Source organism: Motacilla alba, chromosome 4 (genome assembly GCF_015832195.1).
Source record: "Motacilla alba alba isolate MOTALB_02 chromosome 4, Motacilla_alba_V1.0_pri, whole genome shotgun sequence".
Classification (NCBI taxonomy): domain Eukaryota; kingdom Metazoa; phylum Chordata; class Aves; order Passeriformes; family Motacillidae; genus Motacilla; species Motacilla alba.
In genome coordinates this window covers 54,491,093-54,515,205 of record NC_052019.1, presented here as the reverse complement: position 1 = coordinate 54,515,205, position 24,113 = coordinate 54,491,093, and the positions used below count along the sequence as shown (strand labels likewise).

At 41.8% G+C, this 24,113-nt stretch overlaps 1 protein-coding gene across 27 annotated transcripts in view; it reads left to right on the top strand.

Moving 5' to 3' along the window:
• ADGRL3 (adhesion G protein-coupled receptor L3) overlaps positions 1-24,113 on the top strand; it is a 492,252-nt gene that overhangs the window by 64,890 nt on the left and 403,249 nt on the right. The window lies entirely within an intron of this gene.

The following is a 24,113-nucleotide window of genomic DNA, read 5'->3' as shown; positions in this document are numbered from 1 at the left end:
TGTTTATTGATTTCCTTTTTAAAAAAAAAAAACAAAAAAACAAAACTCAAAACTTTTTTCTTTTTTTCTTTCACTCCTCCTGACTAGGTAGAGCAGAGGCAGCTTTAGCTACATGTTCTAGGTGTTGAGATATCATTGCTGCAGTGATGATGCATCTTTTTTGACCCTGTGTCAAATTGTCTACAGCACACACTGGAAGATTCCAGGTCTTTAAGGAAAGACCTTTTGTAAAAAATGCTGAGTTGTGTAAAAGAGCCTCGTGGTCCTCTTGGGTATATGCTGTGGATCAAGTAGAACAAAAAATTGCCACAGATGAGGCTGAACACTTAGCAGTTTGTGTGTCAGCCTCAAAACAGAAGTTATACTGGATCTACTGGAACAGGAAAGAGGAACTGCAGCCTTCAAGTAAGAGCCTGGTTAAAGGTATTCACCATGCCACTGATTTCCATTAGGTCATTTTGTGGTGTACCTTTGTCTTACATTGTGAAGCTTTCTGGTGCTGTATCAGCAAAAGGGATATACTATACCAGAACAATGAGTTTAGTAGCAGCTAATAATATTTAACATTTGGTACTTGCTTAGAGAATGCCATTTATTTCTCCTATGCTGTGTTCAGAAGTACAGAAGGTGGGTTGGATTTTTTTCTCCCCTCAGTAGTGTAGGAAATGTCAGTACTGCTGTTGTGACCTGTATTGGGAAACCCCATTTCATTCTACAGGAGCACATGCCACTGATCTTTATTAAAAATGTATTCAAAATAGCAATAATGAATGAAGTGCAAATACCATGGCTGCATTTACTTCATGGAATGTTTTTAAAGCTAGTGTGGATTAGGGCATGCCAGGCTTTAATAATGGAAAACCAAAGGGTGAAACTACACCACTGTGCGCTGTTCTCTGCCTACTCAAAGAGCTTTATGCAGTAACAGTGCGTGGTCCAGGCTTGCTAATAGCACAGTTTGTCTTCCCAGTGACAACTCCTCTGCCTCTGACTCGAGGACCTGGACTGAAATCTTAATCTCACTGCAAAGCTCTCACTGACATGTATGGACTTTGCTTCAGCTCCATTTGATGGAGCACAGTGGAAGCTTTAAAAGCATTCGGGCCAAAGTCTCTTCACCAGGGGCATTGTGCCTGTTTGTCACCAGATAACCCTGTGTCTTTTGATAGAGTTAAAGCTTCGTGGCCAGGCTCTGCCCTTGTTTAATGCCATGGCATTGTTCCCATTGGCTTCCAAAGGAGGAGGCACTTAGACTGGGACTCTCAAAGGCCCTTAGGACCCTGAGTCCCATTCATTTCCTGATTTCAGTGGGACTTAGAGTTCTAAATCCCTTTGTGAATCCAAGCCATAATGCTCTACTGTCTAGGCACAAGTATTAAGAAGAGTTCTCTTTTTATCCTCTTAGCGTGGTAAGCCTGGAAAGTGGAGCTGTGTGTTATCTTCCCTGTGTTCCTGAAATAGTCTGAGAATATGTGTAGCTGTTTAAATAAGGAAGTTATCTTCTTATTTGAGTCTGGATTATCATCTTCTCCAGAACTATAAAAACAAACAAGTCTGGATGACCAAGCTCCTTTTTGAGCTGAAACTCTGCAGAATGGGTGCTAGCGTGGAGAATGGGTAACGTGAGTTAAGGGGGAAAAGTACATCATTGCTTTAAGCCCTTTCTGTCCTTCTCCCAAGCAGCTTGGTTCCTTGGGATGTGCACGAAAATCCTCTATGTGACAAACCCTTTCCATACTGGCAACCATGAAGAAGAGCCCTGTGCCATAGTATCCACAATCACTTGATACACAGAATCTGTGGGGAAGCTAAGTATTCATTAGTGGGGCATAAAAAGCAAACCTTCTGTAAGAAACCTTTGTCAGAGCCTCTTACAGCCACTCTTTCAATGCCAAATGAGTTTTTTGCATCTGCTTGGTCATTTCCAAATCTATTGATAATGGGCTCGGTGTTCAGCTGATGCAAATTAGCTTTGTGCCACTGAAATCAGGTCACTGCCTGTGTTGATTGAAGTTGTCTGAGGAGCTGATACAGACTCTCTGGTTCTTCTGGTGTTAAACAGCTTTCCCTCTGTAGCCATCTTCTTCCATTCAAGAGCAATGTGAATTTAGAAATTATTTCTGAGTAAAAGAAAAAGCTATATGATGTGTTATGTCAAAAGTAAATAATGTATAGGCTTACAGAGGATGTAATGATTAGTTGTTGGCATACATTCTTGATAGATTAGGAATCCTTATCCCATTAATGAGTCAACTCTTAGCCTCTGTGATAAATAGCTGGGATTGACAGAGAAGGAAGATGGTGAGGTACATTCTCTTAGCTATGATGATCCTAAGAAACAAGGAAAAATCCTTTCACCAAAGTGTATAAAACACCCAGTTGATTTACAGTTAGTGCAGGGAAGAGCTACAGAGATGCCGCTCAAATCCTACCGTTTACAGTAAAGCATGTTTGCAGCAGGTAAGGCTTTAACTTTACTAATTTTGGGTCACTTTTCAAATCCCTGAAATATTAGGACTCACCATCCTCCACGATTCCAGAGAGGAATGGGATATTAATAGTTGTGCAAGTTAATGGGGATAGAGAACATAGCATGCTCTTGCATTTAGGGGCCAGGGGTAACAAGGCTGCTGGGCTTCATTCTGCTCCTCCCCTAGCGGGCCATCCTGCTGAGCCAGGATAAGCTTTTCCAGGGAGCACTACGATGTTGAGTTTCTTTCTCCTTCTGTTGTGCATCACTGTGGTTTTAGTGGCTTGTGCCACCGTTTTCTCTGCAAATGGATCCCTTCCTACTTTCAGGTAATTTTGCTACAAATGAGCGAGTCCCAAGTGCAGCACAGAGTTTTGTAACTGGAGAGATCTTGATTAGTTGTCAGAAGATTTTGCGTCCCTCAAGGGACATTTATTCCTCCACACTTGATGTCTGTTTCACTATGTCTCATATCAGTTGGGTCTGAAGATCCTGAGAGAGGCTCAGAGCACAGCCCTGAAAAAGTCAGTTTTTCATGGGGTGTTCAGAGGGATTTCCCTGCTGAATTCCCAACTCATGGTAGCCGTCCAGGAGGATGCATGAAGTGCCTAAGCACAGCATTTAGCAGTGGTGGCCCAGACATCAGAGTGGGGAGGGCTGGCCTTGCAGTGGACTCCAGACTGCAATTCAGGTGACCTGTGCTTGCACGCCATTGATTTCTCTTCTGACCTTGCAAAAGGGGCATAACCTCCTCCTGCCCTGGTTAGCCATCTGCACCGCAGGGACAGCGCCAATGCCTTTTTCATGGTCTTTGTCCTCAGACTTATTGAATATATATTGTTCAGGGCAGAAGGGGTTTTACTTTACGTGTGTGCAGTACTTAGCGGGCTGGAGCTTAGGACTCCACTGGGATTTTTGGGTACTCTGGTAGTAGTAAAATAATGAGTGATAGCTCGCATGCTGCTTTCCTCCCACTTTATCACTATTGCCATCCTGACCCTTTCCTGCCTATACAGTTCCTATATTGGCTTTGAAATGGTCTCCTGTGACTGCCAGTCTCTGGAACGATTGATGAGTAATGCGTAACTTACTCCAACAATGGACATTGCATTTTTGCTTCATTGCTGTCTGCAGGTGCCTTGATTTGGGAACAGTCCCAGTCTGTAAACTCATTATTTGCTGAAGCTATGTTAAATATTTAATGGAGTAGCAAAAAACCTAAACTGGCATACCCTTGAGAAGTTTGAAGTGTTATTTCACCATCAAGAGCCATTGTGGAAGCTTCCACAAACTTTGTTGCATCCGGGCTTTAACAGATATACTGGAACAAAATGTCAAAATGTTTGCTTGAAAGTCTGCAATTGGACTTGCTGGGGAATGATTATAGAACATATTAGACTGAGTGGCTCTTAAATAATCTTCTTAAAAGCAAGTTCATCTGGTTCTTTGCTTTCTCTAAAATTGCCAGTTACCATGACCAACAGGGCTCCAGTGACTCTCAGGAGTGTATAATTTGTAAAAGTGATTGGAGATTAATAAACAGTGTTTTATCATCTTGTATGATAGCTAAAATGCACACTTGCTTTGTGGGAAGTTGGCAATAAAAGGGATGTACATGTTTCCAGTGGCCAGAGGTGCTGCTGTGCCTTATGGAGGCAGCACATTGCCATTTCTTGTCACTTTGGCAACTTCCTCATCTCTTCTCTTCGTGACTTTGGTGCTGAGGCAAGAGCAAAGCATGGCTGGGTATTACCTGAGGCATCAGGGACCTTCCACTCAGGACACGAGGAAGGGTCATGGTCCCTTTCATGAGAAAGACAAAAATTGTATCCTTATCTTTTGTGGTTTCCCTGGGTGGTAGCTTATCTGATAATGAGGGACTCAGAGATATCTATTTAATCCCCGGGTCTAAAGGATGAAGCTTTTCTTTTCTGAATTAGCATAAAAAAAAAAAAAAAAAGATGCCTTCTGCATGTCATATTTGACTTTCACTGGCAGCTTCTGCTTCTCCAACTGTTTTTGCTAAAACGTGTGTTTGTTGTGGGTGGAAAGCAGGGTAGTAAACACATGAACCTCTCCAAACATCAAGAAAATTTGGTGTCTCCCCCCACTCCCTATTTTGAATCACAAATTTTTCTTTAACTCCTTGCAAATAATTTGAAAATCCATGTTGTATGCCTGTGAAGGATAAGTGTAACCATAAGACCCTGTGAGCTTAAGCTTAAAATCCTTGTGTTTCATACTCTGAATGGTACTTTCCCACATACCTTTCTTTAATTTTATTTTTAAAGTAGATATTCCTATTCTGCCTTCTTCTGGAATTAACAATGTCTTTGTCATTAATGATCAAGGTAATTCCAATAAGAAAAAAATCAGATGAATTTTAAAAATGGTTCCAATTCATGCTTGCTTTCTTCTTTTCACCCTGCCCCATGGAAACGATTATAAATGTTTGAGAAAATGTGTGGTTATGCAGGTCAAATCCTTCAACAATGATTTTAATGTTTTGAATCTTGCTCTAATACCCATGTGTCAGAATTTTGGAGGTTCAAATTTACTGATTCTAATGTCACTTCATTTTCTGGCTACAGGAAGCAAGTGTAGCCTTCAAAGGGCAGGAGCAGAGAGGGTTCTGTAAGCACAGGACAAATCAGCCAGGATGCTGCATGCCTGTTCAGTGTGCAGAGTGTGTGCTGTGACAGGCAAAGGCACTGGATGTAGCTCCACAACAAAAAACAGCCTTCTTGGTGCATCCTTGCTGATACTCCTCACTTTGGCTCACCTGCTATTCCTGGAGCATGAAGAACCTGCGTGTAGCCATGCCTTGTGTTCCATGCTGTGCCACCCTCAGCAGCTCTGCTGCTCCCTCACATTCCTGAGTGGGGGCTGAAGCTCTTCCTTGTGGCAGTGAATCCCACCACTGCATTGAGGAGGCTTCTAGCAAGATGCTGATCATTTCATGGTGCCCCTTCTTGGGCAAGGACATGAGGTAGCCAGACCCCTTCCAGATCTGTTAGAAATCCTGTAGGAAAAAAGGCGTAATTTCTACCCTTGGTGGAAAATTGTATGGAATCACCTGCTGTAGCAGATGAACATCGTTGTCCTGATCCCAATGCTTACTGTAACTTCTTTTCATTAAGATCAGAATACAAAAACCATCTTAGATGGTTATAAGATGTTACTGTGCAGTTTATTTCTCCTAACCTACTAGAGTGTATCCTTGCCGAAGGCAATTCAACATGCTGTCGGATTGTCAGAGTGGAGTTGTACCAAACATGAAAAAGAAAGGAAAAAACCTCTTCATTTTGTTCTGGCCTTAAATGCAGCAAGATGGTGAAGAAATCCAGCGTAAACCTTTAGGCAGTCTGTGCCTTTATTGCAGCCCTTGAAAACAATCTAGTAAACAAGCAAACAAGCATAATTTGGAGTGAATGGTGAAATGCTGTGTTTCTCTTTAGTCAGCTCTCTGCAGCCTTCAAAGGTACTTTAAGTGTCTGGCAAGAAGGAGGACCTGTGTGTAGTCAAAGGGCCATGCTTTATCCTTAAAGTGACCTGATTGCCTAATTATTATGTTTTCCCCAACCAGCTGCAGTTGTAAATACCACCTAAATATGGACTGGAAGAGTTGGTATCTGGTTTTACATTGCTCATTTTGTGTTTCCCCTCTGTGCTTCAAAGATTTGCTGTTTGTGGCTTTGTGTTTTCTTCCTTCAAGCAGAGAAAAACCCCCAAACCAAATAGTTTTATCAGGGGTATTTGAACCTCAGCGTCAAATTGCAGACTTGGTAGTAGAATATTTAAAATATTATCTGATTTAATTTTTTAGAATGATACCTGTCAAGTCAACAGTGCATCCTTTTAAGAAAGCCTTATGTTTCCTAGTCCTAAGACCATGGTGTGTCAATTTTTCTGTATATACATGCATACACATATATGTATCTCTATGCATCTAAATGTGTGTGTGTGTGTGTATATATTCAGTAGGAAATTTAAGTAAATCAAGTAAGTAATCATGTCTCCTCTTCCCTGGAATAATTCCCTCTCAGCAAGGCTAACCTGCATGGTAGCAGAGGGTAAATGCTTTTTAAAACACTTCCTGAGAGCCAAGTGCTCAAGTACTTGAAGAAAGCCTAAAATCAGTGGGCTGTGGGCACCTCAGCCCTGTCCCCTAGTAATTCCACACTGCTCTGTAACTTCACATCCTGAACCCTGTCCCACTGGTGTAAGAAGGGAAAATGGATATATAGTGAGCCCCTTTAGAGTATTTTGTATTCCCTTGGCTGTTGGCCTCATACTTAATACCTGCAGAGTACTGAAATGCTGAAGATGCAGTTAATGTAAGTTGGACTCCTTTGTGCTGTTTGTTTCAGACGTATTGCTATGCTCCAGAAGCAGTGATGAGTTTATTTTCTCCTGACTATTGCAGAGTCTCTGTTTATTTATCTGTGTATTTACTTGGGTGACTCTGCAGATGGGGAAGTCAAGGTTGGAGAACTCTTCCTACTGGCTTCGGGTTTGGGGTCAGACCCGTCCTCATAGAGTGTGTGTTGTGCTCTGTTTATTTGAAGCACAAGCTCCCCTGACTTCAGTTGTGGCTTTATGTGCACTAAACTTTTGCAGTGGAAATCCTCAGTTCTCACTTCAACTTTCTTTTATCTTTCTGGGAGTTCAGCTCTTAGTTCAGCTTCTCAGATTTACTCCTGTTGGATGGGGGATGCCCAAAAGAGAAAAAGATGCTGCTGGTGACTGGGAAGCCATGAACGCTTTGGGCGCCTTCTTCTTCAAGACAGCTCAGGTCTTCACAGAAAGCTCTTGGCAATGTGTTATTGAGTAGAAAGGAGCAATGCAGACTGCCATTCCGGGGGAAGGAGAAAAGGAATCTGAGAAATAGCCAGTGTCATTTGTATGGGAGCATCCAGGTTAGGAAGGTGAGAGTCATGAATCAGTTCCCTTTGCAGCAGAAAAGTTAGTAGGTTTCCACTTAAGTAGTCCTGTGCAGGGCCAGGAGTTGGACTTTGATGATCCTTGTGGGTCCCTTCCTGCTCAGGATATTCCATGATGCTGTGATTCTTTGAAGTGCTGCTGAGTGCCTGGTGCCTCCCAGCGCTTGCCTGCTCTCATCTTGCTGGGTGCTGCCAGCTCTGCCTGCTGGGCTCTGAGTGCCTCCCAGCCCTGCCATATTCTGCTGAATATGCTTTTTCCTTGCACAGCTGCGTTCATTTTCCTGCAGTGGAGTCCCTTGTGAGGCTCCCTGCCTCAGGAATTCGTTCATCAGCCTGTGATTCAAAAATAGCATCCGACCTTCTGCAGGGACTCCCTGGCTGGAGTAAACAGAGCAGCCCTGTGCCATGACTCTACACACTTCAGTGGCCAAGCATCTCCTCTGGGCACTTTGCTCTTATTTACCTGTGAAAAAAAAAGTAACTGGCACTTGGGGTTCTTGATTTCTCCAAAGCCTTAAGCTGCCTTTGGCTGACTTCCATCCACAGCAGAGGAAGGGAGGGAAGCCTGGCTGAGCAGTGCCTGCTGACCTTGCCATGGTGACTCTCTTGGGGAGGGGAAGGCATCTTTGGTTCCAGATGCAAACTGGCTCCACACAGCTTGCTGGGGCTCTGTTGCTGCCTCCCAGTCGAGTTGAGAAGTTAATGCGAGTCCAATTTCCCCGCAGAGGAGTGCAGTGCTGCTGCCTCCCTGTGCCAGTTCTTCCTCCCTGGGAAATGAAATGGCTAAAAGGTATAAAAAGTTCGTGTGGACTCTGGAAGCAAGCCTGTGTTTTGGGGTCCCATTGCTTTCTCTCTTTTATGCCTTACTGGTATTTATAGAGATTTTTTCGTTGTGAAGGAATTGGAAAGTCCGCTCAGTCCTCCCTCTTAAGTATGTGTTCCCAGTGTTGTCTCATTTCCAGGCTAAGGCATAATGTAGTTATAAAAGCCTCCCCCTTGGGCTCACCAAGCAGTGTAGCATATTTTTGGCCTTAAGCAAGGGGAACAGATGATAAGCTGAAGCTAGTTATCCTTGTGTTGAAAGTGCCAGAGTGGGGCCAGCAATCCCTGCTGCTGTGGGTATGAACCTGCTGCAGACACCTCACCTTCCATTATTCCGTGCCCTGTGCCAGCTGCTTCTTTTCAAGGCACTGCAATATCCTAGGAAGTTGCTCTGCAGAGGAAATGATCAATGTAGAGTCCTGCCTCCACATGTCCTTGTGAAGCAAAATGTTAAATGTCCATTTCTTGTAGTGGTGAGAGATGGCATTTTTCTCCTCACTGCTTAGTGTCTGCATAGTTTCTGGGTTTTCTTTAGTTTTTATAGCAGGAAAAGTGCTGACTGATACAGATCCCCATTGTAGACTTGGCTTTCTTGTGAGGACCTCTGCTCTTGACTTCAGGTGGTCCTGAGCAACATTACTAGGTGAGAATGCATAGGTATGGTGCAGGTCAGGAGAGGAAATATGAGAAAAAAGATCATTGTTATGTAATATCTGCAAATGAATTCTGTTTTCCCTTTTGAGGGTTCAGCCAAATTGCCTGCCTTCAGCTTCTGTTCCCAACAAAATATAAAGGTGGAACCACTATGCTAGCCTAGCCAGAAGGATCATAGCTGGGGAGGAGCACCAGGTGCACCCAGCAGCGTTGTCCCTTGTGCCTCACAATTGCCTGTTGATACATCTGGAGTTCCTGGAAAGCTGTCTGTGCTGCTACTCCTTGCTGAGGGTTGGTGCAGGAAGCATGCAAAATCCTACCATGACAACCCTAATGAACACAGAGCATTACTTGGGATGTTTCCTGCCTGCTGTCAAAAATGCCAAACCTGTTGGTTGCCCTCAAAGACCTGAAAGCCTTGAAGCACTTTGAGACTTTACTGCTGTTTAAGGAAATTCTGTGTAACAAATACCCAAAGACAACTTCAGAGCAGTGTGGCTCTGATTGCAGTAAGACTATCAAATGGTTTCTCTAACCCTTTGATTAATTTTGCCCTTTTTCTGGAAACGGGGGCCTGTGCCTTGCCTGCCCTCCATCCAGTCTAATTCAAGTCCCATGGGAAATACCAGCAGCATTAGTACTTTCAGAAAAGCAGGAGTGTCCTTTGGCTTGGCACAGTTCAAGGGAATACAGTTGTCTTTTCTACAGTAGCAGGTGGTTGATTTAGTGATCCAGCCTCCTATCTTAACCCTCTGGATTAGGAACCCACTTGGACATAGGTTTATATGCTACAGTATAGGAAAGACAAATATTTGGAAGATGTCAGAAACTGTGTTTCCAATGTTGCAGTGATACTAAATTCTCTACCTTTCCTTTTAATATAGCCTCTGTTTTACTCATTCCTGATGATGTGAGATGTACCAGCTCCTCTCTGGGCCATATCCCTTGCTGTATTCCTCTTGGTGTAGTCAGCAATGTGCAAGACAATTACGATTATTTACTCTCCAAAGTGCTGTGATTAAAAGGGAAAGCTAACTCGTAAGCATCTTCGAGGATAAGTCCTCTGTTATTTGGGGAAAAAAAGAGGAGCTGGTAAAATGCTCCAAAAGATCTTTTCTGTAAAATGTTTTATTTATTTGGCTTTATCCCCCCTTTTCTTCGCTATTTAGGTGGATAGAATGGTATTTTATGAGCTGTGTTAACTAAATCTTAGCTGAGATGTGACACCAAGGTAGGGTCTGCTATGAAACAGAGATGAACAGCAGCAGGATTTTATTGCATAGTGTCAAGAGCTGCTGCTGATGTGAAACACTTGCAGCTTGCCAGTGCTTGGGTGGTGAGTGGCTGTTGGCTCACCAGGGTGCAGGATTCAAGTTAGGCTGAAGGATGTAGATACTCAGGAATTAGAGAGCTGCAGACCTGCTGAGCAGGACCACAAATCATGCATTAACTTGAATTTGCACAGTGCTCTGAAGATGATGAATGCTGCCTAAATGTTCACTTGGGCTTCAGCATGAATTAAATCCAATAAAAACATGGTTTGGGTATTATTTTCAAAACCTTGCAACTGGACAAAGAGTTTTCGTAGTGATTTTATGGTTTTGTTTATTTAAATATTTATGAAAACTATGGGGAAAAGATTTCATTGGGAAAGAGATCTTGCTGTATTCAACTGAGATGTCTTCATATGTAGTTCTGTGGTGTAACTGCAGCACCGAATCCTGCAGATTCCTTTGCTTTTGTGGCTAGGGTAAAATGTGTTATGATGACACTGAGGAGTGCAAACACAGTGAGATGTAGCTCTCCCCTGACCCTTCCAATTTTGCAACAGGAGATACCACTAAATTCCCTCTTTCTGGAGTGGTACACAGACTGACCAGCAATGACTGCTCCCACTGTGGCTGGAGCACTGAGCTGAAATCCTTTGGCTGGTGCACAGATAATCCAGAGCAGCTGAGCCATCAGTCCCTTCCAGCCTGGAAATGGGAGAAGCTGGGCCAGGATTCTGGGGAGCACTGCCCGAAGCTAGGCTTTAAAACACAGCCTTGCAAATCTCAGATGTGCTAAAACCCCAGTGGCTCCTGTGGATGTTCAAAGCTGTACTGGGAGTCTTGGCCAATTTATCTAGGTGACTGAAGGTTTTAGGACCAATTTGGGGAACCTCAGCTTGTGTTTCTGGGATTATCAAGGCCTGACATGCAAGGACCTATAAGGTCTTAGCAAATTATATAAATATATGAGGAAGTTTGTTGGGTTTTTTTTTTCCCCACTCCCAGTAAGCCTTGCTGGGTAAGACAGTCCCTCTCAGTTTAATGCCTTTGTGCTCTTCATCCTCCTACTGTGCCGTGCAGAATCTCAGCCTTTAACATTTTTCACCTTGTTGGGTTCACTGTGTCTATTAGTACAGTGGATGAATCATCTGGCATATTTAAGTGCAAACCTTGGGAGAAGATAGCTCTAAAATTGCCTTTTCTACTGGAAGCTGATAAGCTCATTACGTATGCAAAAAAGGATACGTATATCAGGCAAAGCCAATATATGACTTGGTAGCAAAGACCAGTCGGAAATACAAAATATATGTAACGATGAATTTAAACACCATACTAAATCACAGCTGTGCTGTTTTATTAGACATTCCTTCCTCAACTATGAAAGCTTTAGCTATCATATAAATCTGTCTCTTAATAGTTAGCAGTTACAGTTCTTTATAATTTATTTATCGGATACTGCTCAGCAAAAATGCACCTTCCTGTCAGCTTCCTTTATATACTACATTTTGTTCAATGCTGCAAGCCCAGATTTTTTGCTATGTTCTCTCTCTTGGTGCCGTGTGAAGGACTGAAGTACAGTTCAGAAGTGGTGAAGATAGGGCTTACAAAGAAGTCCTTTGTGCTGCTGGCACTAAGCAAGGGTTTGAGATGGGCTTCTGCAAGCAGCTTCTTGCATTTACTCTGGGGGACCATCCACTGCTCAGGGTTTGCTTAGCACTGTGGGCACTGGGACCTCTCAGAGCAGTTCAGAATGAACATGGAAAATGTACATTAGCCATCAGGGGTTGCTGGTATCCCAGTTCAGACCAGTTGCTATCATTTTTATCACTTTAATGTGATGTGGAGTCACTTGTTCCAGATGTAGGAATAGGTGTGGATGCGTCTGATAAGCTAATAAACTAGCAAATAAATTTGAGGATGTTAAACATGAGTTGTCATGCTGGTCAAGTGTGTGTACAGACTGCCTTTCAGGGTGGGTCTCTTCAACTTTCATGGTTCCTTCCCCCCCCCCCCCCCCCCCCCCCCCCCCCCCCCCCCAGCAATCTGGGGTGAAGCAGCCAATGATATCTGGGACTTGACATGGGTTTGTCCATCCTTCTTTCCTTTTGGGTCATTAGTGTCCCACCAACACTTCCAGTCAGTCAAGAGAGTGGTTCTCAATCCTAACTCTACCAAACATTTTAAAATTTTTCTGTTTGGGGCTTTTACTGGATGAAAGCATGCTGCCTCTAAATATTCTGCTAAATGACTTTTTTTGTTCCTTATACTGTTTAAACAGTTCTAGTGTCCTGTTGTCATTCACATGATGCTTTTTCAACCAATATTCTTGCTCTGGTGAAATGCTTTGGATACTGTGTCTCTGTTTGTACTTGTCCATATCAGTGTAGAAACACCAGCAGGAATGGGATTTGTCTGTGAGGTCCAGGCAGAGAGCAGATTCAGAAGATGCATTTCTCTGTGGTTTTCAGCTGCTGAGGCTTTTTGACCAAATGACCTCTGTAATGGTTTATGCAAAAAGAAGGGAAACTTAAAGCACTTCTTTGTTCTAACTGCTTGAGGTTTGCCTTCTTCATTTCAGGTCAAACCATTAGTACCTCTTCCATGTTAAGGAAATCCTGAGCAGTGCTCATCATATTAAGAGCTGATTGTTCCTTTCATATATCTAAACACAAGCCAATTGTGAATAAAACTGTGCTCTCCTTTGAGACCTCCATGTGCAGAATGGCCTTAAAGGCTCACCCAAGAAAAGTGCCCTTTTTCTTAATGTCTTTATTTATTTTTTTTTTTAATTTCAAAGAGGGTTAATAATTTATGCGGCTTGTGGGAAACATATCAGCCAAAACCGATATGCCTAGAAGGTAGTCAGATTTTTACTATTGGCTTCGACTGAGTGCAGTTTTCTAGAAGTAGAAAGTATCTATGATGTGGGCTTGGAATGGGTCAAAAAAACCCCACCCTGTTAATTGGTGCTTTTGTTATCAAGTATCATCACACAAAAGTTTTGATTTACTCGAAACCAGTGTCTCTGCCAGTTCCTGCAATAGGTTTTTTTCACAGCCATCCCATTCAGTGTGTCTCTGTAATTTAAATAAGTAATTTAGCTCCTTAAAAAAGCATATGATTACCTGCAATACTTTCCTGCATTTTTAATTTGCTTTTGCTCATGTCAGACTACTGATGACATTGCAAAATGAAATGAATATTTGATTGCAGAGTTTATAGCAAATGCAGGTCTAATTGCTTAAGCCAGTCATGTTTATATATCTGATGCCATCAAACTTATTTTGGAAAAATACAGCAAGACCCCTGTCTGGCAAGGGCCTTTAACCACATCCTTAATTTTCATCCACACAAGTTTTATGGAGGCTGCTAGGACTTCTTAGTTATTTGAAGCTGAGAGGGGAGCTGGCTTGTTTTCCTCATGCTGGGGTAATGCTGAGGTTTACACCCTGTATTAGGGATGGTGTGGCAGCATGAGCTGGTGGGTCCTGGTATCTCAGAGCATATGCAGAGTTAAGCTCATACTTAAACTGTGCAGTTGGTTGCTTAGTAAAATGCACCCTACAGCTGAATGAGAAGTGCTACTCCGAGCATCCATCTTGTCTGAGATTCAAGGAGAGGCCAAGAAAGCGGCAGTTTCGCTGTTTGGTCAGGCGTGGCACACGCAAGTGGCAGCTTGGCAGCAGTAGGACTCTTCTGTCACGGATATTTAACCAAGTTATTAAAAAACTTATTCTTGTCTTTTCTGTGAAAAATTGTGGTGAGTAGTTGAGAGATGATTTGTTTATGCTGGCTAACTGCAAACAAGACTTTATCGTTTCCCTTTAAAAAAAAAAAATTAGGATGGAACCAAGAAAGGACGTTTAGAAAGTTAAAAAAAATTAAATAAATTAAGCTGTTGAAAAACAGTGAACTTTTCAAACATACAGAGAAAACGTGTGTTAGTGAGAGCTGCTTCTGCGCTACTTCTGGAAAACTAACAACAATTAAAATACATTTATCTATTCCAAAGGGAAACCCAAAATTGGTTTGCTTATTAGTTACCCCTTCTGTATCATAGCACATAACTTGGGGCATTTGTTCTGAATTCCAGAAGTTTTTCATGGAAACGGAGGATTACCCAAATTGCTTGCCTGGAGTTGAGCAGGCAGTGGCACAGCACCTGATTTAATTGAGAACCCTGTATGGTAGGGTGATGATTCACCTGCATGACATGGAGTGACATATGTGAAAGGCAAGCTTGCGTGTCTAAACCTTCATTAAAACTGTTGCAGGGTGGTGCAGGAGGATAACTCCTGAGGATTTTAATTGGATTGCAGTTGTGTGGCAGGTATTGTTAGGGGCACACCATTAAAGGTATGAGCATCTTGCGTCACAAAAGTTTCCTGTACACCTACAGCAGCTCTTATTTCCCTTTGGCTTGGGATGTGTCTGACACTCGATCCTGGAGCTGCCAGGAGCCAGGGTCCGTCTGCTTGTAATCTGTTCCACTTTCTGGTGCAAAGAAGAAAACACTTCTAATGTGAAATCCATTTTGAAACACACATTAAAAAAAAAAAAAAAAAAAAAAGCCCCTACAGCTGTTTGAAAGCTGTTTGGAAGTATGGCATATTAGAAATAGTCCCAGCTGAAATGGATTAGCAGGCAGAGTTCAAGTGAGGAGGTCAAATTTGTAAACTGAATGCAATTTATCTTGTGGCACTGCAGTTTATCACATGGTTGCAGGAATAAAGAAATGCCACACACATGCACATATTCGCACCTAATAATTTAAGAAAACTGGTGAAGGTCTTAAAAGACATTAAAAGGCTTCTGATGACATCATGCTATCTGAGGTAATAAAACAAAGATGGTTGAAGTAAGTTCCAAAGCAACTGTAGCCAGAGATGTCTTTATATGCCAGTCTTTATCTTTCATGTCTCAGGAAAAAGGTGATTGAATCCTAATATTGCATAATAACTGTGTGAGGAGACACTGGTTAAGATTTTTCCTCTCATGGATTTCTTCATGCTACTTTTCATTTATTTATTTTACATTTACAGAGATTCTTTAGTGTCCTAATTAGCTGCATTTATAGGTCTTTAAAACTTGTGGGATGGTTTGCCCTGTAGAAAATCAAAAGAAAACTTTTTCAGGGAATGACTGTGTAGTTTCCCTGGAGCCCCTCTTTTTGGGAAAATTTATTTTCTGCTTTAGAAGGAGCAGGGGCCTTTATTTCCTTCCTTTTTAAGATCTTCATCATGAGCTGGAAGGTTTCTCATTGAATTTGTGTTGCAGATTGTTGGGTAGTTGATTTCAGGAGGGTGTCTGCGTAGGGGACCCTCTGCTTTTTCTGGTGGCTTCAGGTCCTGGTGGTGCAGAATTCCCGAGGCTCATGCTTTGTCAATGCTGCGAAGTTGGCGATCTTCACTGTTTTGTTCACATGTGGTATTTTCCCTGACAGGATGCAAAGCTCATGGAATGAACTTGAAAATCTGGTCATATTGGGACTTTTAGATTGGATTGTGTTGTCTTGAGACAGTGCAGCCCATTAATATTTTTTAGTCTTGGTTATGAATGTCATCTAAGCTTGGGCCTGTGCGTTCATTGTGCTCTGATGTGGGAAGGTATTCTTCTGTCCTTCAAAAGAAATTCACTAATGTCACCGAAGCAGAAAAGGTGGTGGGCCTCCTTTTGGAGGAGGACTGTGACTGCTAAGCCACTTGGAATTAAAAAAGGTCAGGATAATTCTGCATTTTAGTCACATTTGGTGCTAAGTTAAATGATAAGGACATTTTTTCAATGACACTTTAGGTGGTGTAAACTCCAGGGAAAGACGTTAGTGTCACATTAGTAATAATTATTTAGAAGTGTGACAAACTCATCTTGAGCAGCCTCTATTAGACACAATTTCAAAATGAAATTTAAAGTAGAAGGTAATTTCTAGATGCAATTAAAAACTTGTCAGAGTGGAGAAGCAGCCACTTTCTGTCTCATTTTGATGGTAAGCACTGTAATGAAGTGGCTCAGCCTGGCATTTTCCTGCCTGCAGCTTGATCATGGACAATCCTAGTGCAGTATCTGATGCAGCTGCATTTCTAATGCACTAAGCTCTAAATGTTCTCAGTGGCAAGACTGAGACTTGTTTTCTATGATAATTTTCTTTTCAGGGCATTTTTTAAGCAAGTCCCTGAAGCATCATCCCCTTATTCCAATTACAATCATTTCAAGATGTGATCCCTGCAGAATACTATGGAGTTAGTATGTTTGCAGCTTTTCCTTTTCCTCACATGCCAGTTGCTAGAGGGATAGTAACTGGAGCGTGCAGCCCTCCTTCCAGCATGTCTTTCCAGGCTACATATTCCTGAACTCCTATTTTGCTTTTGCCTGCTTATCTTTTATATTACTGAGGAATTTGATGTGTGCAAAAAAGGCTTCAACCACAGCCTTGGGGCTTCTTTGGTTTTAGACCAAACCCACTGTGTTTTGCTGTTTATGCATCCCCATTCACCACTTCCAGTTACTCCAATCTACTTCTAGCCCAGACAGCCCCTGTAATTCAGCCATGGATGGGCTTTTAAGTTTTGACCATCTAGCCCCAAGGATGAATTTTTTTGTTCTCCAGTCTGGTTTTGCCACCTGCATATCTTAGAGCCTCATTTCAAGTTAATAATCTTGGGTGAATGGCATTAATGCAAGAATATGATGGGCCTAAAATATCCATTGTATGCTAGTGTCCATGTTTTTATCTTGACACTTCTCACAAGCAGGGCATTTAAGAGCCAATCTATGAGTGTTTTGTCTTGATTTCTCACCAGGCTGGCTTTTTCAAAGGACCTGGTGGTGGCTAAGCAGACAGAGCTCATTTTAAATTGGAATTATTAAACTTGATGTCCCTCAAGCCCTCAGCACCACTGACCACGCTTAGATGATGTCTTAGTTGACATAAAGTGTTTGACCTGCAGTGAGATCCCTATAGGACCATCCCTTTCTGGTGCATTTCCATGGTTTAGGATGTCCTTGGGCTACAAATTGTGGCAGACCTTCATGAGTGCCTTCCCAGTGTCAGCTGAGGCTGACAGCAATACAAAAATCAATTTAGCATGGAAAAAAAGGAAACCAATATGTCCTAAGTTTAGATTCTGGTGTCTGGTGAGATTTTTGATTTGTGTGTGTTGTTTTGGTAAAGACTGGGAGAGTTATAAGTTTGTGCAGTGCTAGGCATTTTATGGCATATTTAAATGTCTATAACATAATTCGCTTTACCATCAGAAGGCATAAATGTCAGCCTATTGACACATTATAAAGACACAAATGGAATGTAGCCTGGCAGACTGGTGCTGGTTTTGAGGTTTAATAGTACATCTGTATCATTTATCCCAGCGGGAAATAACACAGGATGTTGCCTTGTAATTTTTTACTACTGTATAATAAAATGTAACCACAATAAATGGTGTCTAAGCAAGTAATGCAGCAGATTCTGGATTTTGTCCAGTGTGCCTTTACCACTTAGGTTAGTTTTGCCCCCCTACAAGTTTAGGCAACATGGGATTTTGACTGGATACAAAGGTAATGTGGATCTCTTTAATGTGTTACATACATATCTATAGAGACCTTTCTATGCATTCCACCTCTTAATTGGCTGGTGTTAGCAGTGTGCCGGTTCATTCCTCTTTAAATCACTCCCATCCTAAGTTGAACTGTCCTTGAAAGGGTCTGTTCTGCATTTCTGCGCTTCAAGAATGTCTTTGCAGGTTGATTGCTTTCCCAAATGTCCTCTCTGTGATACGGTGTTAGGTGTTATATGCAAGTAAGCTTTTGATAAAAACTCCAGTGGCGACATTTCATGGAAATGTTATCAGACTCATGCAAATGGAGAGCAGGGATTTTGTGTGTTTGCGTTGGTTGGATTTAACTTATGTTACATTCCCTGCTCAATGCTAATGGGGCATCTTGCACACCTTTCAGCATCCTGGAAGGCACTGTGTCCTGCCTGATGCTGGTGCTTTCCTACCTTCTGGACTGCTGCACTGCCGCAGGCTGGGTTTTTTTTATTTTTAATTAAAGCCATAAGAAGTCTGAGAAAGGAGTCAGCACCCAGCTAGGCACTTCTGCAGGGGCCTGATAATGCAGAAGGGCTCTCTGGTTGCTTTGTAACATCTGTCCTGCAATGTTCCAAGTGAAGAAAAATATGAAAACATTATTCTGTGTGTATGAGAGGGCTGCACATTTGTAAAAAGACAATTAACATAGAAATGAGGGAAGCTTTTGATTCATCAAGTAGATTCAACAGACTGTGTCATTTCCTTGATTTTCATTTTAATTAGGATTAATCAGTTTTATCTCCTAAGGTCTTTGCAGAGAATTTACACGAAACAGAAGATTTTGGTCAGCAGTGTGCCAGTGTAATAGCCCCTACTTGAAGAAATCCAGCTGTGGCACGTATAACCAGGATTAGATTTGGCAGGGCTCCAGGCTCCCCTCTCCTCTCTCATTAAATGCCTTGCTGTTGCAGGGAGCTCTCTGGATCTTCCAATACCAAGTCCTGAGGTTTCACATAGCTGCCTGGTTGCTTGCTTCAAACACCACTTGGAACCAGTATATTTCTTGGAAAAAAAAATATTTCTGGGATACCAGCTTGAAATAAAGGCTGCTCTCTGCTTCAAAGACAGGCTCAAAAAGTCTCACTTAACCCCGGCACCCATTGGTCCTGACAGCTGGGAGCTAGAGCCAGCTGAGACAAAATGAAGCTGACCTTTCTCTCCTCAAGCTCAATATATTTAACAGAAGCATTTGGGTTTGGATGGAGCTTCAGATACATTAGAAGTAGAGAGTGAGGGAAATGAGCCAGGTAGTTCTATAGGAAGGAGAGCAGCAAGTCAGTGGCCTCGTAGGGGAAGCAGCAAGGTTTGAGTGTGTGTTCTGCATCCTGCACAGAAGAAGCAGGACTCCAGCACGCCCTGGGTGAGTGTTGCTGTCTTGGTGTTGGGCTGTGTTCTCTTTCTTCTTCTTCCTTTTCATATTTTTAGAAGTCTCTTATCCCACCAAGGGAAAAAAAAATTAAAAAAAGAATCTTTGAAAATGGTAACAAAACCAAATGAAATCTTTCTGGTTTAGTTATTGGATGTATTTCTGAGTGGATGAATTTCATAATGGAAATTAGAACAATTTGCAAACACAAGAAGCAGTTTATTATGATTATTTTTCAGTACCTGAAGTAGATATCTTGCTATGAAAACTTCCATATTATGTGAAAGTGAAAATTTAGCTTCCAGTTTGTTTCTTTAGTGGAGAAAACATAATTGTTCCAAAATACATGAAACGTAAATATTTTCCTATTAATCCTAAGAGAACAATATTTCATCTACGTGGGTCCTACAACAGTAGAAATCAAGTGTAGGCTTTAAGCATCTTGTACATTCAACAGATTTTAAAGCTGTTAACTGTATGAACAAGAAGAAAATGGAGACAGAAGGCAAAAAGTGCTGAAGGGAAAATCCTACTGAAAGCTCACAAAGCATTTTCAAGCTTACAGAAATGACCTGCTCCGTTGCTGTTACACAGAAGTGTTAAAATGAGAGCAGGCGACCCCTTTCCCCCAAATCATTCATCTGTTATGTCTGCGATGTATTTAGACTGAATCCTTTCCCAGATGCTGCGGATCTGTCGGTTCCAGGGGAAATTAATGGGATTTTACCATTTGCTTTGAGGAAAAGAGGACTGGACTTTCTCCTGCTGTCTTTGGCAGGAAGGAGCAAGGAGCTTTCCTGTCTGCTCTCTTTAAATATTGCGTCTTTTTAAGCTTTTTTTGCCAGATAGCCTAATTTGTGTTACTGCAGTATATACCATGTTGGAAAATCGCAGAGGTTAATGTACAGCACTGTGATACACAACCATAATGGTAGACTCTAATGTTTTTTAAATGGTAAACCAAAGGCATTTGTAATACGAGTTGTAGAGAATTGCCTGCACTTCTTGCCAGAGATTAGTTTAGCATTGCTTTTAATATTTTATGCACTGAAGTTGTTTGCAAAGACTAAAAGCTTCACTCACTTTACACACTTGTGCTTTGTTCTGTCCCCGTACAAAGCACAACAGAGCCACTCTCTTGCTGATTAATTGTGTGTCAAGAAGTTCTATCAAATTACAGTTATACTGCATTGGAAAGATTTTTCTAGTAATCAGTGGAGATTGCATCAGATTTATGGTGTCATAACTGAGCCAGGTAGTTAGAAATCTAACCTTTTGTAATATCACACGTTGCATATTAATGTTCTAAATATCTAAACCACACATGAATGACGTAGGACATTTTTACTTTAAATGTTACTGTAGAGATTTGACGGTACATAATCCCATTAAAACAGAAGAGTGCAAGATCAAACGATCCATTTGCAATTATAATTATGCATATTGAGATTGACCATTCTTTAAAAAAATTGGAAGTGCAAGGTTGAGAAGGGTGCTTGAGCAATCACTCTTTGTTGAGAGCATTGATGGAAGAATAAAAAATTTGAGGGGGATTGATTTGTCAGTAATCTGCATGAAAAAGTATCGGCAGCATTTCTTTGGAATGTGAAGGGGAGGTAACCCTTTCACTGTCATGGCTAGCTTTGCTTGGGGAGCCACCACAAAAAGAAATTATCAAAACCAGAACAGCAAGTAACACTGAACTACTTCACCTGCTCTTGACACTTGATAAATAAAGAGTATTAGTTGATCAGTTTAGTATTGGAACATCAGCATGGCCTCATGAGTACTCCAGAGGAGGTGGGTTTTGTTCTAGCTCTGTCAGGGGCCTGCTTTTTGACCTTGAGCAAAAATTTTTTGTCTCCTTGCCTTTCTTTCTGCTATTCCTTGATTGCCTTGTCTTTGTGGAGGATGAGCTCTTCAGGAGAGAGATTTCTTTGCGCTGTGTTCTGTGAACAATGAAGTCTGAGCCTCGCCAAAGCCTCTAGGGGCATCTCTAAAAGAAATTATAATTGTTAGCTTTAATCACTTTCATCAAAAGAGCTTGGTAATGGAGGGTGTCAGTGTGGAGGATTTGGAGAAATCTGTAGGGTGCCTGTTAATTAAGTCACCGTGGGTGAAAGTTGCTGATTGGGTTTCCTTGGGCTGATGCAGAGATGCTGATGCCCGGGAGCAAGGCAGTGCTGCTCCACGCAGGTTTTCATCCCCAAAAGCATGATGCTGACGCTGGGCGCTCACTCCTCTGCCTCTGTAGAGCCAGAAGTGAAGTGCTTGGTACATTTTAGCAAACAAGGCTTTTTCAGAAGCCTCCTACTGGTTGCCTAAAACTTAATTTTTTTTTTGTGGGTCCCTCTGTTGTGAGCATTTACAACAGAAATTGGGCTGCTTGGCTTTTTGCAGTGAAGACGGATCCTTGAGAGTGAGCCATCCCATCTTGATGGATTCTCCTCCTAGCCTTTGCTGTTGCCAATATAAAGTGTTTATTATTGCTCTCCTTATTAGCAGCTTCTGGTTTGGGGTGGAGGTTCAGCAGCATGCCAGTTTGCAGATTAATTACCCTTCTTGTGGCATCTTGTGATACAGAACAATGTACACTTGTCCTCTTTGGGTGGATGCATTATTTGCCATAGTAGAGGATTTAGAAATATTTAGCCACATCAACAACAGCATCAAGTTAGTAAAAGTGAGCTATGTTGAAGTATCTCCATTATTCATTTAGCAGTAAACTTGGCAGGAAGAGATCCAGGATAATAGGGGATGAAGCAGGGGAGAGAGGTGATTTCCCCTCTCCTTAGCAGCCTGAGAGAGACCACTTCCCAAATTGTCCAGGCAGAGTATGACCAGGGGAGAACTGGGGAAGAAGCATCAAATGCTTTCTGAGAAGCACTGTAGGTTTGAGGGTAAGCAGGTTAGTGAAGTGATGTGGAGAGCAGTAAAAGAGGATAAATACAAGGTTCCCTTGCATAAAGGGCAGGAGCTCCATTGCTCTGAGTATTAGTAGGAGTCAGAGGCAATGCCTCTTTCTTTAGTTTGTTTATTCTCTATTTTAGGGCTAATGCCACATCCCTGTAGTTTCTGCAGTGCACCACTTCCAGTGAGCGTCAGCTCTCTAACAAGTATTTTGCAAGATCTTTGCTCTTGTAGGAATCCCTGTATGGTTCCCTTCCTATTTTAATACGAACAAGAATTCCCCAGTCTGCATTTGAAATCTGCATAGAAATATGCACGTGGCAGAGGCCAACTCAAGGTTACACATTTGGCATTCGGGAAGGGAAGGCAAGAAAAATTTACCAGTCAGTACACTCACATTATGATAAAATAAAGGTGAGCTGGGAGAAGAGCATTTGCTGAATCCTAAAATGACACAGAAGAGCCATAAACCGCAGTATGTTGTGCTATCTCTAGTCCTTTATGCTTCAAGCAGAAGTGAAATGTGGAGTATCATAAATGAAACAAAGATCTTGTTTTAATTTTATTTTAAAAGCCATTGCAAGGCAGTGGGGTAACAAACATTAACTTCTTCAAACCAGGCAAATTTGTCTGCTCTGTACTGCTGCCATCAAATGAGAACTATTCTCCAAAAGCCTCTTGGAACCAGGTAAAGGTTTTGCTATAAAGCACAAGTAGAGTAGTCTAAACAAATTGCATTTTTCCTGGAAATAAAGTATATGGATGTCCTTATGAGGTGTTGCCTGGTCTGCTCTGCACTACTGGAACTGTATATATTTGGTCAAAATCCAAGGCTGAAAATGGGTGTAGTCCGTACATCTAGAGACTTTTTCATTTGCACACTAAGAAATAATAACTGGCCGTACCCCGAGTTTGCCTGTAAATTTCCTAGATGATCCAAAGCCTGTTTATTGCTTACAGAGGCAATTTTGCTGACAGTCAAGCTGGAATAGGTCTCTTTTTCTTCCAGAGCATCCATACTTGCCTATTATAGAGAAATCACTCAAAAAGCAGCATGCATGCTGGACTCTCAAGCCTTGTTTTAAGTTTTAATTTACTTGTCTGACTTCCAAGGTTACTGAATGCAAGCAATTGCTCCTTCAGTACATAAATAAGATGAATTATGCGTTAGGGACCAATGCCTTGGCTTTGTTCTTCTCATGCTCTCAGGGGAGGATCTGCTGAGGAGTGCTTAGAGCTGGGGTGCAGCTTTCTTTTTCTGTCACTGAAAATTAAAGCAAGACCATTCTGGATTAGCTCAGATGTGGAACTGGAGCCTCAGGACCATTTGTTTTGGTCTGAAATTTTTGAAGGGTGGTACAGGGTGTGGAACCATGGCAGCAGAGTGAAAGCTGTGCTAGAGCCATGGTTGGGAAAGGCTTGGGGACTCACTGCTGTAACTGGAACAATTGGCCCCAATTTAACACTGGATCCTCTTTTAATCAGCCTTTAAAGTTTTTTTATTTCAATACCCTTCTTTCAAATAATATGACCTGTGTTCTCCCCTACAGGTTGCAGAAAATGAGCTGGGTTTGTAGTTGATGTTGGAAGCAAAATTCAGGAGGAGTCATTGCTGTTTCCCTTGCATAGGTTTCTAATTATATTTTCTAATTGTTTCACTGGGTTGGGATGAGGTCCTGGGGTCCTGTGCCATCCAGCTTGACTCTGACAAGACTGATTCTCACTGAAGTTTTATTTGTAGCAATCCCAACTGTAAGGAGCAATTTTTCATGTGTAATTAATCCTAATAAAACCAACACTTCCTGGAGGCTGACCTGGATCCATCCATTTCATTGTTTTGTCAATTAATGTTATATTTAGTATCTAACACTGTAATTAGAAGAAAATACTGAAGATGTAAAGAGACAGAGAAATTTTAAGTTGTTGCTGCCAAGGAAAAGGAATTACTATCCTTGCAATCATAATTTATTTTAACTTCTTTTCAAATTAGATTTTTTTTATTCTGATGCAGTGACCTCCTAAAACCTGTGATAAATTGTCTGGTTTAACAGTAGTTTCTCCAGATTACATTGGAGCCTTTTGTGGGAAGAGATA